At 44.7% G+C, this 11,639-nt stretch overlaps 1 protein-coding gene across 1 annotated transcript in view; it reads right to left on the bottom strand.

Moving 5' to 3' along the window:
- Positions 1-11,407, bottom strand: part of LOC126474884 (nuclear hormone receptor HR96) — a 113,387-nt gene extending 101,980 nt beyond the window's left edge. The window contains exon 1 of the mRNA XM_050102376.1: positions 11,321-11,407. The gene's annotated coding sequence lies outside the window, so the exon portion shown is untranslated. The remainder of the gene's footprint in view (positions 1-11,320) is intronic.
- Positions 11,408-11,639: the final 232 nt, after the last annotated feature.

Below are 11,639 nucleotides of genomic sequence, written 5' to 3' on the forward strand. Positions count from 1 at the left end.
TAGAAGTTTCGAGAACATACCTTCACCGAGGAGTATATTGCTCCCTCCTACGTACATCTCGCGAAGAGACCATGAGGATAAAATCAGAGAGATTAGAGCCCACACAGAGGCATACCGACAATCCTCCTTTCCACGAACAATACGAGACTGGAATAGAAGGGAGAACCGACAGAGGTACTCAAGGTACCCTCCTCCACACACCTTCATGTGGCTTGCGGAGTATGGATGTAGATATAGATGTAGACGGAATACACTATGAAATAACTGTTTCTACACACAGTTTTTTGCACACAGTCTCAAAGATTGTTGCGTTACGGCAGTCAATATTTACTCGTTGGTAAAGAGTGTGTGTGTGTTGTTTGAGGTTTTCGGGCGCTAAACAGCGTGGTCATCAGCGCCCAAACGCATAGAAACAGGAACACATGCGGTGAAGGGACGAAGACGGACAGCGAACAAGGAGAACGGCTAAAAGACACCGACCTGACGCAGTTACAAATCCTCACACACAGAGGCAAAACAAGAGGAGAAGAAGCGCACTAAAAAAGGAAAGGAGACACAAGGAAAAGAGAACAGAAATCGAAGTGAAACAAGTAAGTAATCGTGACTGGCGGACCTCTTACCTAACCCTGGGTGAGCCAGTCACCCAGCAGCACATTAAAATCCTCTCCCTAAAATCCGAGGCAACAAATTGGACAGGACACAAAACCATAAGATCTTAACCACAGTCGTTGCGTCGTCTTGCAAAATAGAGAGCAAATCCGGTGGCAAGGAAACCACCGCCCTCTGGTCGGAGAATAAAGGACAGTCAAGTAAAATGTGGCGGACAGTAATCTGGACGCCACAAGCACTGCAGATTGGGGGGTCCTCCCGCCGGAGTAAAAAACCGTGCGTTAAGGGACTGTGCCCGATGCGGAGGCGAGTGAGGAGAACCTCATCCCGCCTGCATGACTGGTAGGACGTACGCCATGGCCGCGTGGTGGCCTTGACCAGACGCAGCTTATTTTTACCGACTGCCAGCCACTCCTCTTCCCATTGACGCATAACACGAAAACGCAGGAGGGAGGTAACAGCATGGAGAGGGACGGCACATTCAACAACGTGAGGGAGGGAACATGCATCTTTGGCAGCCACATCCGCCAGTTCGTTTCCCCTAATACCCACGTGCCCCGGCACCCAGCAGAAAGAAACTTCCTTCCCCTGCCGTTGCAGGTGGAGTAAGGCATCATGGATGTTCTGGACGACCGTATCCGCTGGGTACAAGTGTTTCATGGTCTGAAGGGCACTCAGGGAGTCAGAACAGATGATAAACTTGAAACTGGGAGCACATCTCATCTGCTCCAATGACCGCAAGATCGCAAACAATTCGGCATCAAAGATGGTAAACGCCGCAGGAAGCCGTAACTTGACGACTCGATCAGGGAAAACAACAGCACAACTGACAGAGTCCCCCTGTTTAGAGCCATCCGTAAATACTGGTACATGGTCGGCATGCTGGTTTAAAATATCGTAAAATAAGGAGGTAAAAACAAACGCATGAGTGCATCTCCTCCGGTACTCTGACAAGTCTAAAAGGACGCTGGGCCTCTGGAGCAACCAGGGAGGCAGGCGGGTAAAACCCTGGAGTTGGGGTGGCAAACGCTCCACACCAAGGGACTCAAGCAAATGCTTGGCACGAATCCCAAATGGTCTCGTTGCCCTTGGACGACTGGAAAAGAGACGTTCCATAGGCGGTCGGGCAACAGTTAGGTATGCAGGGGAGGTAGGACAGGCAAGGAATTGACACACCCGTCGCACCATGAGCAGTTTCCGCCGGATGGCGAGCGGCGGTTCCCCTGCCTCAGCACACAGGCTGGGGATGGGACTGGTACTGAAGGCACCAGTGGCCAGCCTGATACCCTCATGGTGTACTGCGTCAAGAATCTTCAGATACGAAGGCCTCGCTGACCCATACACAGTGCATCCATAGTCAAGACGCGACCGGACGAAAGCCCTATAAAACTGCAGCAGACGCGCCCGATCTGCTCCCCAGGACCGATGGCTCAGACACTTCAAAATATTCAGCGCCTTCAGGGCCCGCACCTTGAGGTCTTTAAGGTGCGGCAACCACGACAACTTGGAATCAAAAGTGAGGCCCAGGAACCTCACAGTGTCTCTAAAAGGAAGAATGGTGTCCCTCAGACGCAATTCAGGGGAGGTAAAAGCACGTCGAGAACGATTAAAATGGACACACACACATTTGTCTGCAGAAAAGGTAAAACCCGTCTTCGCAGTCCATGCCTCTAATCGTTTTATCGTAAGCTGCAGCTGCCGACTAGCAGTGACAAGACTGGAGGAAGAACAGAAAACAGCAAAATCGTCCACAAACAAGGCGCACTGGGCAGGACTCCGGATAGTGGACGTGACACTGTTAATGGCGATGGCAAATAGGGTGACACTTAAAACGCTTCCCTGAGGAACACCATTCTCCTGCACGTACAAATCAGATAGCACATTACCAATCCGATATCGAAAGAGGCGGCGGGAAAGAAAGGACCGAATGAAGATGGGGAGACGGCCACGGAAGCCCCACTGATGGAGTTGATTGAGGATAAGGCGGCGCCAAGTAGTGTCATACGCCTTATTAATGTCAAAGAATACACCTAGACAATGCTGGTTACGTAGGAAGGCCTGCTGGATGGCCGCCTCAAGCAGGGTCAAGTTGTCTATAGTTGAACGACATCTCCGAAAGCCACACTGAGAGTGGCTAAGGAGCTGCCTGGTCTCGAGCAGCCAAACCAGGCGACGGTTGACCATGCGTTCCAATGTCTTCCCAACACAGCTCGTCAAAGCAATACTCCGATAACTACTGGGATGCATTCGGTCCTTCCCCGGTTTGAGGAGGGGAACCAAAATCGCCTCCCTCCACGAGTCAGGGAACGTGCCGGATGACCAAAGAAAGCCATAAAGTGACAAAGGTTAGAGCTTATAAACCGCCACGACGTAAATGTCCCAACATTTTGTTGAAATGATTTTGGAGAAACGTCATGAAACATAAGTTTTGGAAGGCTGCCAACGACTTTTACCTGCTCATTACGAATAGGAGTCGCTACCAAGTGCGTAGGGCACACTAAATCAGAAGCGTACTGTTACGTGCGACTGTGTCGAGGATTCCAGTTCGGCCAAACTCGTGCGTGTTTACTGTGATTTATCTCTTAGTCATTCCGATGGAATGCCGTGCGCTTATCTCGAAGAAGGCACCAGTGGTTCCCTCCGATGCTGAAACTAGCGTCCCGCCTGTAATAACATCCACGCAGACAGGATGTTCGACGGAACTGAGCGCTGGCGTGACGGATGAGACGAATGCGCTGTGTGTCAGAGAGTTGCAAGAACAGCTGCTGTTGCGACAAGCTACGTGTCCGTTCCTGATAGCCACGCCCATTGAAACTGGCTCACTGCCAGAAGACTGATATCTGCGGCCTATTACGTGTCGGGTGTTCAAGACACTCGCGCACAAGCGTGCATCGAGGCGGAAGAGCAGATATCCTCGCTGTCAACACAAATGTATTCAGGCTTCTACGGTGAGCAAATGAACTGTTATCGACAGGGCAAAATGAATTCCGCTCGTGACACATTTTGAAGAAACTGGATACGCCATAATTCATAAAATCACTGGGATATTACTAGATTATGTCTCAAAAGGATACTGCACGTACCCATAATTTTAACATTCATTTGTAAATGTCTTGATGTATTATTGCCCGGAAGACAAAGGATCCATTAAATCAGTGTTTGCTCTAAAATTTTACAGATAACATTTTAAGTTAAGCTACGAACATGTAATGTTAAAATGTAATGAAATATGTTAAAGAAAGAAAGAAATAACAATAGCAACGCAAATCGATATGAAGCTAACGTTAAAAGGCAAGAAATGACTAAAATATGTGAATGGTTTGCCACTACAGAAAATAAAAGACAGGGCATACACGCCGAACGTACATTAAAAACCGTTCCAATCACTTTCTATATTTGCCTAAAACACAGTCGACTTTCTACTTTTTTTACGTACAAACACATGTTCTCTAACTGACTCATGATAGCGGTGCATAACAGTACAAAGTGTTCCTTTGCAATCGATCGTCCCTTGATGCAGTGTCTTTCCCTCATTTATCTGGCCTCTAATTGCACCTCAAGGTTCAACAGAACAACACTACCTTTCCTGGCGTTGTAATGCGTTTAGAGTGTCTTGTATCCAAACATTGAAATTGTGGAGAATTTACGTTTGCTGGATTGCCTCAAGTGTGCATAGGAATTCAGAGAAAATTCTTCCATTGACTATATTAGCATCAACGCATCTAGGATCGGAAGAGATATACGGTCAAGACTGTAAATTCGTCTGAAAAGCTAATCCAAAAATCAGTATCAAGGAAAACTGTTGAGCAGTTTACTGCGTTACTTTGCTCGGACCCACCAGCGTAAATAATTACAAAGTCAAAATGCTCGTTGAAAATTGCAGAAAACGTGAAACATCTAGGTTTAAAAATAGAGTGCGCTTCGTTAGTTATCAACTTGGATATTTACTCTAACACTCAGTTGAAACCTCCAGATCCTTTACTCGGACGCCAAAAACTCCATGTAGTCTTTTGTAATTTAGCAACATACGATCTTCTGATGGTCGAGGTACCAGACCTAACTCTGGTGACTCCAGGATCGACCGAAAATAATACGCATGTCAAACAACGAGAATCTACAGAGCGGCGGGTCTGGCTTCTCGGTCTCTGCGCGGAGGCTGCTGTAGTGCCTGACATAAAGCCCCTTGGGGCCAATCTAATGCCTTCGCTGTCGACATAATGATCATGGAAAACTATATATAGTACAGCTGTAGTCCAGTCATCAATCAAGACCACGTAAATCAACAAATCGGTCAAGCACTTAAGCTTTCAGGGCCTACAGATATCCTTCAAGTTCTGAGTGAGTTTACCATGAAGATGAGACCAGCTTAGTTTAGCGATTTTTTTAAAACTAAGAGTCTAATTTTTGTATTTATTAAAAATATGACGTGCACTATTAAAATTGAAACACTAAACGCACAATTTCAATCTGTGGCATCCACTCGCAATTCTACCTGACGTCAGCTGCGGCTGTCGAGCTGTGGTAGCAAGATTAGATAATGAGCAAGATGTCGCAAAATCGACCCTGAAGAGAACAAGTTCATGTCTATGGAGCTATATTGATAATTACAAGCAATTACTCTTCTTCTCTTTTTACCTCTCTCTCGATTCACCCTATCTCCTCCTCTTTTTTATTTTTCTTCGTAAAATAGCATAATGCTGGAATATACTTCTACCTTTAAAACTTTTTGTGGATACAGTTTTGCGTGCAACATAGTATTTGTTTTAGAATCTAGGTGCAGATTAAAAGAAAACAGCAAATGAATAAATGCATAATAACAAATTTGTAACGACAGCTATTGCAAAAACGATAACAGAGAACTACAATGAGAACAGCGTTTATGTGAGAACGCTGGTCGAAGAGCGAACTGCCAAATATAAACGCAAAATTTTCTTCAGAATTGTAGCGCGAGATCTTTTCCTTGGGAAATCTGACTGCATGCGCAAACCGGCTTTCTGGTTTCTGGGGAGTCAGGTTATGGACGATGGGGTGAACCTACCGAAACCACACTGCGGGCGACACAGAAGCACTTTGGGTTCTTGGTCACTGATCATCCCTTCTCAGATCTTCTCAGGTAACTAATGAGTGCAACGCTGTGATAATTAGTTGGTACGATACTTTTCTGATTTTAGATAGGGAATCTTGATTGATTCCTTTCAGAACTTAGATACTGTCTGTGATCAAAATTCTGATAAAAATGCGAGATGGTCCTTGTATGTCAGGTTCAAGTGAAACATGTCTTAGACCACTACTTTTGATCCTCGTGCCGTATTGCAAACCACCTGCATGCTATACTCCATTTCCCTCATACATTCTGGTAAAGCACAAGGTGTTTCAAAAGGAATATACGTATTGAAAAGTATTATGTTGTCAAAACTGCCGATAGCTGCGATGCGGCTCGGTTATTAGAGTAACGAATATGTTGTCTAGTTTATATTGACTACCGCTAGATGGCGGTTGTCTTCTGTTTGGTTGATTACCGCCATATGCTGCAAAATGACTGCTCCGCATGAGAAATAATTTTGTATTCTCGAGATTTCGAAATATAATGCCGCGAATAGAGTACAAAGATCTTCAGGTTGAGGTACCAAACTGATCCTCCGAATGGATGGACAGTTTGTAGACACGGGATGTGTATTTAAAGGAAAGAGTGCTGGCCATCCTCTTGCTTCCGACGATAATATCGCAAGAATTCAAATCTCTTTCCAACGCACTCCTACAAAATCAACTCGTCATGGCGGTCGGAAGTTACAGCTGCGTACAACAACAGTCGTGTTTTGAGGCGTCGGTTGGTTATGAAGCCGTACAAGGTACAACTGTTACAGACTCTACGTCTTGACGACAAACACAAACGTGTGGCATTTTATGACGAGCTTCAGAATGTTACTGACAATGACAACCCTTTTTAACAACACAATGTGTTCAGCGATGAAGCAACTTTCCACCTTAGTGGGAAAATAAACAAACACAATGTTAAAATTTGAGACCTACAGAACGAACATGCACACTCTGAATATGTACGAGATTCACCAAAGTCAATGAGTTGGGTGCGATATCCCACTCACCTGTTTGTGGCCCTTTCTTCTGTGATGGAAATTGGCTAACAGTCAGCAGCATCTTGCTATGTTACGAAATTGGTTGTTTCCGAGGCTGAACGGGTCGCTGGAGTCGCCGAGTGTGTGAACATCTGAATGAAACCTAACCGAGCAAACAGCCGGCGTATTAGCTCTTCTCATCTGGCATTCACTGTCACCGGATATGAAGTCCTGTGACTTCTTGCTTTGGGATTTCATTAAGGACAACGTTTATGCATCAACACTACCACAGAACCTAGAAGAGTTGAAAAATCCGAGCCTGCCGCGGTAGCCGAGCGGTTGTAGGCGCTTCAGTGTGGAATCGCGCGACTGCTACGGTCTCAGGTTCGAATCCTGCCTCGGGCATGGATATGTGTGATATTCATAGGTTAGTTAGGTTTAAGTAGTTCTAAGTTCTAGGGGACTGATGACCTCAGATGTTAAGTCACATAGTGCTCAGAGATATTTGAACCATTTGAAAAATCCGATCCGTACCCTCATAGCATCAGTGACGATGGACATGCTTATCCGAGTATGGGAGGAATTCGAGTATCGATGTGATATTGTTCGTGTCGCTGGTGGAGGACATATTGAAGACCTGTAATCTCAACTTGAGAGATTCGTATGTATGTGCCCCAAGATTCATAGTTTAATAGGTATATGCTTTCGAAATACGTATATTCTTTTTAAAACACCCTATATTTCAACAGTGCATAGGATACTGTTTTGAATTAATTACTTAGAACTACTTAAGTTATAAGCCATTGCAGTGCGTATGATATTGTTTCCTGAATACGACTCCCGTGTCTCGACCAAAGTAGCAGGTTGCTAGGTCTAGTGGCAATGTATCAGTACCGAGAAAGGCATCTATGTCCTCAACACATGGAAGGCGACTTTTGCCACCTCGTAGTAAAGTAAGACGGGTATCCCGAAACAACACGCTTTGTAATCTCCGGGTAACATCAAGCTTTGAGAACTCCGAAGAAGGCTATTTTATTTCATCGTCGTATTCACCATAGATATTTTTCATTTTATCGTTGTCCTTTCGCACAACTGTGGTTGTTTTCAGCGAATGCCACTGATGTATCGTGGTATATCATTCAGGGTGGGAATGGAATATCTGATGAGACATCTACCGACTTGTGTAACGTCTACAATGAAATCTGCAGGTGTGGCATCACACTGTCTCTTTACCTTTTAACGATTGTTAATGGCACAGAGTGAAAAACAATATTCTGCCGGAAAACAAACAGTGGCACGAACACGGCAGTACGAGGCTAATAGTACCCGGACCCCCACTGAAATCACAGTCCAGATTCTCTCAGTGGACCTTCTCATACAGCCGCGCCTGGTCTGCGGTTCGGTAGTTCTTAAGAGGACCACCACCCTGCCTATCTAACCCATGTTAATTTAGGCAAGTATTTCACCCTTTTCTGAAGAAAATTATTTGATGCAGAACCTTAATATTTTTGCTGTATGTTACATGATGCCAATAGAGTCAACTGTACTAAAACCGACTTTATCCATTTTATAGTTTTTAAGAAATAATTTTTTAAATTTATTAACAAAAAATATTAAGTTTTTCTGCAGAAAATATTTTTTGTGAACTTCCTAATGGGGGAATATTTATGAATGTAGTACCAGAGGTGGCTTTTTATGTTATGCAGAGTCTCTGAAAATTTCATTCATTTATCTATGATAGTTTCTGATGTAATGGGGCATATGTACTGAAAATTTTAGTTTGCGGGAAATTGACTTTAAAGAAAAAACTTTTGAAATTTGTTACTTACAGTTAATTAAAACTGTCCAGCTACATATAATGGCCCTTCTTTGGCCTCTAGCAGGTTTTCCAGCTTCTTTTTCACCTTCCTGGATGTTTGTCTTGCATTCTTGGCCATATTTGCTGCAGACCTATCTGCATTGGCTATCCTCATTTTATCACAATGTTGCAGCCCAGTGATCATATTTTCACCAGGATTAATTCCCAGCTTTTTTAGTACTCAATACTTTCCAATATTACCACAATTGAATGTAATAACAGCACCATGAACTCCTAGTTTCATTGTATGCATGCCTACAAATGCTGTTTTAGGAAGGCGGTTCCAAATTATGCTGTTGAACATTCATTTGGGTTCTGTTTCTGCCCATGCAGACATTTCCTTAGAAGGTCAGGATGAGCTAAGTCTCTGAAAATAGGTTTAATTGCTGTAATAACAACAGCAAGAAGAGAATGCTGGTGAGATTAAGATGTTCCAGTTGCATGAGCCCTATTGTATTTGCACCACGAATTCTCTCCTGATGGACACAATCCTGACATGGCTTATCATCAGTAGAGGACGTTAGGTATAGGCTTACTTGCAGGAGCTTCTATATAAATAGCTGTGAAAGAGGTCAGTACATTTGTAAACAAGCACTGCAAACGTAAGTATAACAACTACTCGCAAACACACTTGAACATAACTAACCGCGTGTTTGAAAGCGTGTTGTTTACAAACAGCAGAAACAAAAGAATACCGACCGTTGCATTCCAAGAATAGCCAACACACTCGGGAGTAAAAAAAAATCCCTAACGTGCAATGTAGGGGATATATAGATCTAAAATATATGCAGAAAAGTGGGCATGGCACATAAACAAACGTGGTAGGAAAAAGCTCTTTAAATGCTCGAAAAATTTTTTTTCAGCAAAATCCCTTTCAGAGCACTTAAATAAAACCTTAATCTATCGAAATATGATGAAAATATAAAATCGATTTTTTTCGACCTGAAGCACGGTGTGGTCCCCTTAAAGCTTTTGTGAGGCCTCGGTATCGGATGGTGACATATTCAGTCCGAGGACTTGTCGCAGCGCTTGAGACATCAATTTAATGCAGCTTCTGAGGTGAAAGCACTTCATCAAATTTTGCCCGGTTACTAAGCAATCTTTCATCTCCACTCATCTAACGACAACGTGGGTATCTCGGCCACACAGAATGAATCGAGTTATCGGCGCTGATAAGCGCTCGAGCTATAAGAATTCGTGAGAAACCGGCTGGGTTCGTCTAAAGCAATAAAACAGTACGCTGCAGTGGCGGCTTGTGTTGGAGCTTTCCCAGGATCATAAATTTTTTATCGTTGCTCAGCGATGATCGACCGTTTGAATTTAATTGGTCTTGTTTTGTACCTCAGCATTCGCTCTTAGAATTGCTGGGTGAAATGAGTCCATTCCTAATTCATTCCTTGTGTTAGAAACTGATGATACATTTCTCATTTCGAAGTATTTACTACAACTTTTTCCACCTTATTTTGGTCCCCAGAAAAGATTATAAAAGGATATAAAATTGAAAGGAAAGATAACTCAGTCCGCAACGCAGAGAGAATTTTTTGGTAGGGTCAAAAAATCTGGTATAACTTTAATGAGGTACAATTATTATACCTTTACTATTGAACGCAATGGAAAGCGTTATGGTATCCTGTTCAAAAATTTTTGCCATATCTTACATTACAGTTGGCAACGGCCTTGCCTCAGTGGCTACACCGGTGCCCGTGAGATCACCGAAGTTAAGCGCTGTCGGGCGTGGTCGGCACTTGAATGGGTGACCAACCAGGCCGCCATACGCTGTTGTCATTTTTCGGGGTGCACTCAGCCTCGTGATGCGAATTGAGGAGCTGCACGACATAACGGTAGCGCTCCGATCAAAGAAAACCACCATGACGACTGGGAGAGCGGTGTGCTGACCCCTCGCCCCTCCTATACGCATCCTCCATTGAGGATGACACGGCGGTCGGATGGTCCCGGTAGGCCACTCGTGGCCTGAAGACGGAGTTACATTACAGTTAACAAGCTCCAATGTGAGAGTTGGTTTTCAGCCTTGAATACGTCCCTGCAAACTCTGATATGAACTCTAGAGCGTATTTCGTGAAGATAACCCGAGAAAGGGATGTGCTGTCCAGATGGCAGCACACGTTAGCACGCCACTTCCAAGATTCGGGGAAGCGCGCCGGCCCCGGATCCGATCCGACCGGCGGATGAACGACGGCGGTCGGTGTGCTGGCCAGACTGGATGTGGCCTTTAGTCGTTTTCCCACAACCGAATACGTGAGTACCAGGCTGGTATCCATGTCCCGCTTCAGTTATACGATTCGCAAACACATCGAAAATTTTCGTACAATTCCACATGAACAACAGTAAACGCTGACGGGTGTAGACACGAGGGTGGCGACGCGATCATCAGAATGTGTGATAATACACACAAAATATGCCATGCAATCACAAAATTAGTTGGCACACTACACGGACTAAGAGTTCAGTGCTAGATATACCTCTTCGTCAAAGCGGGAAACCCAACAGAGAGTAGAACTATTTATATTCGTGAATTCTACTTTCCCCCGTCAAGTCCCTCTGTCGCGAATAGTACGCACTGAAGAGATACAGTTCTTACAAAATTGTACTTCAAAGCATCGTAAGCGTCAAACACACGGTTACTTAGCATTTTGGTCAAAAAGTGACCAATGTCTGGTTGGGTAGCTGTGGTGTCTGCCACAGTACAATATAAGGCGCTTCTGGGGCGCCCTCACGAGAGTTGGCGGTGGACATTAAGGCAAAAATAGTGGCGACATACCTGTGTATACGTAACTCGCCGGTCTGATCCGTGCGGCCGCTTCCACTCCACGACGCGACGCTACACGGCACACAGTGTTCCTCGCCCAACTGCTGTGCTACTGCCAACAGGGTCGTGGTGCGCATGCGCCGGGTTTCATTCCCCGTTATCGGGAAGCCGACAGCTGACAAACGCCGAACCGCAGCTCTGTGACCGAGGCAACATAGGGGACACAGATTATAGCTCAGCTGAGCTCGACAGTTATCTGGATACTGTCCGATTCGCGTGAAGACGTTCCGCCATTTTATTTCCTAAACCAGTGGTTCCCATCCTTTCTGAG

This window comes from Schistocerca serialis, chromosome 4 (genome assembly GCF_023864345.2).
Source record: "Schistocerca serialis cubense isolate TAMUIC-IGC-003099 chromosome 4, iqSchSeri2.2, whole genome shotgun sequence".
NCBI classification, from domain to species: domain Eukaryota; kingdom Metazoa; phylum Arthropoda; class Insecta; order Orthoptera; family Acrididae; genus Schistocerca; species Schistocerca serialis.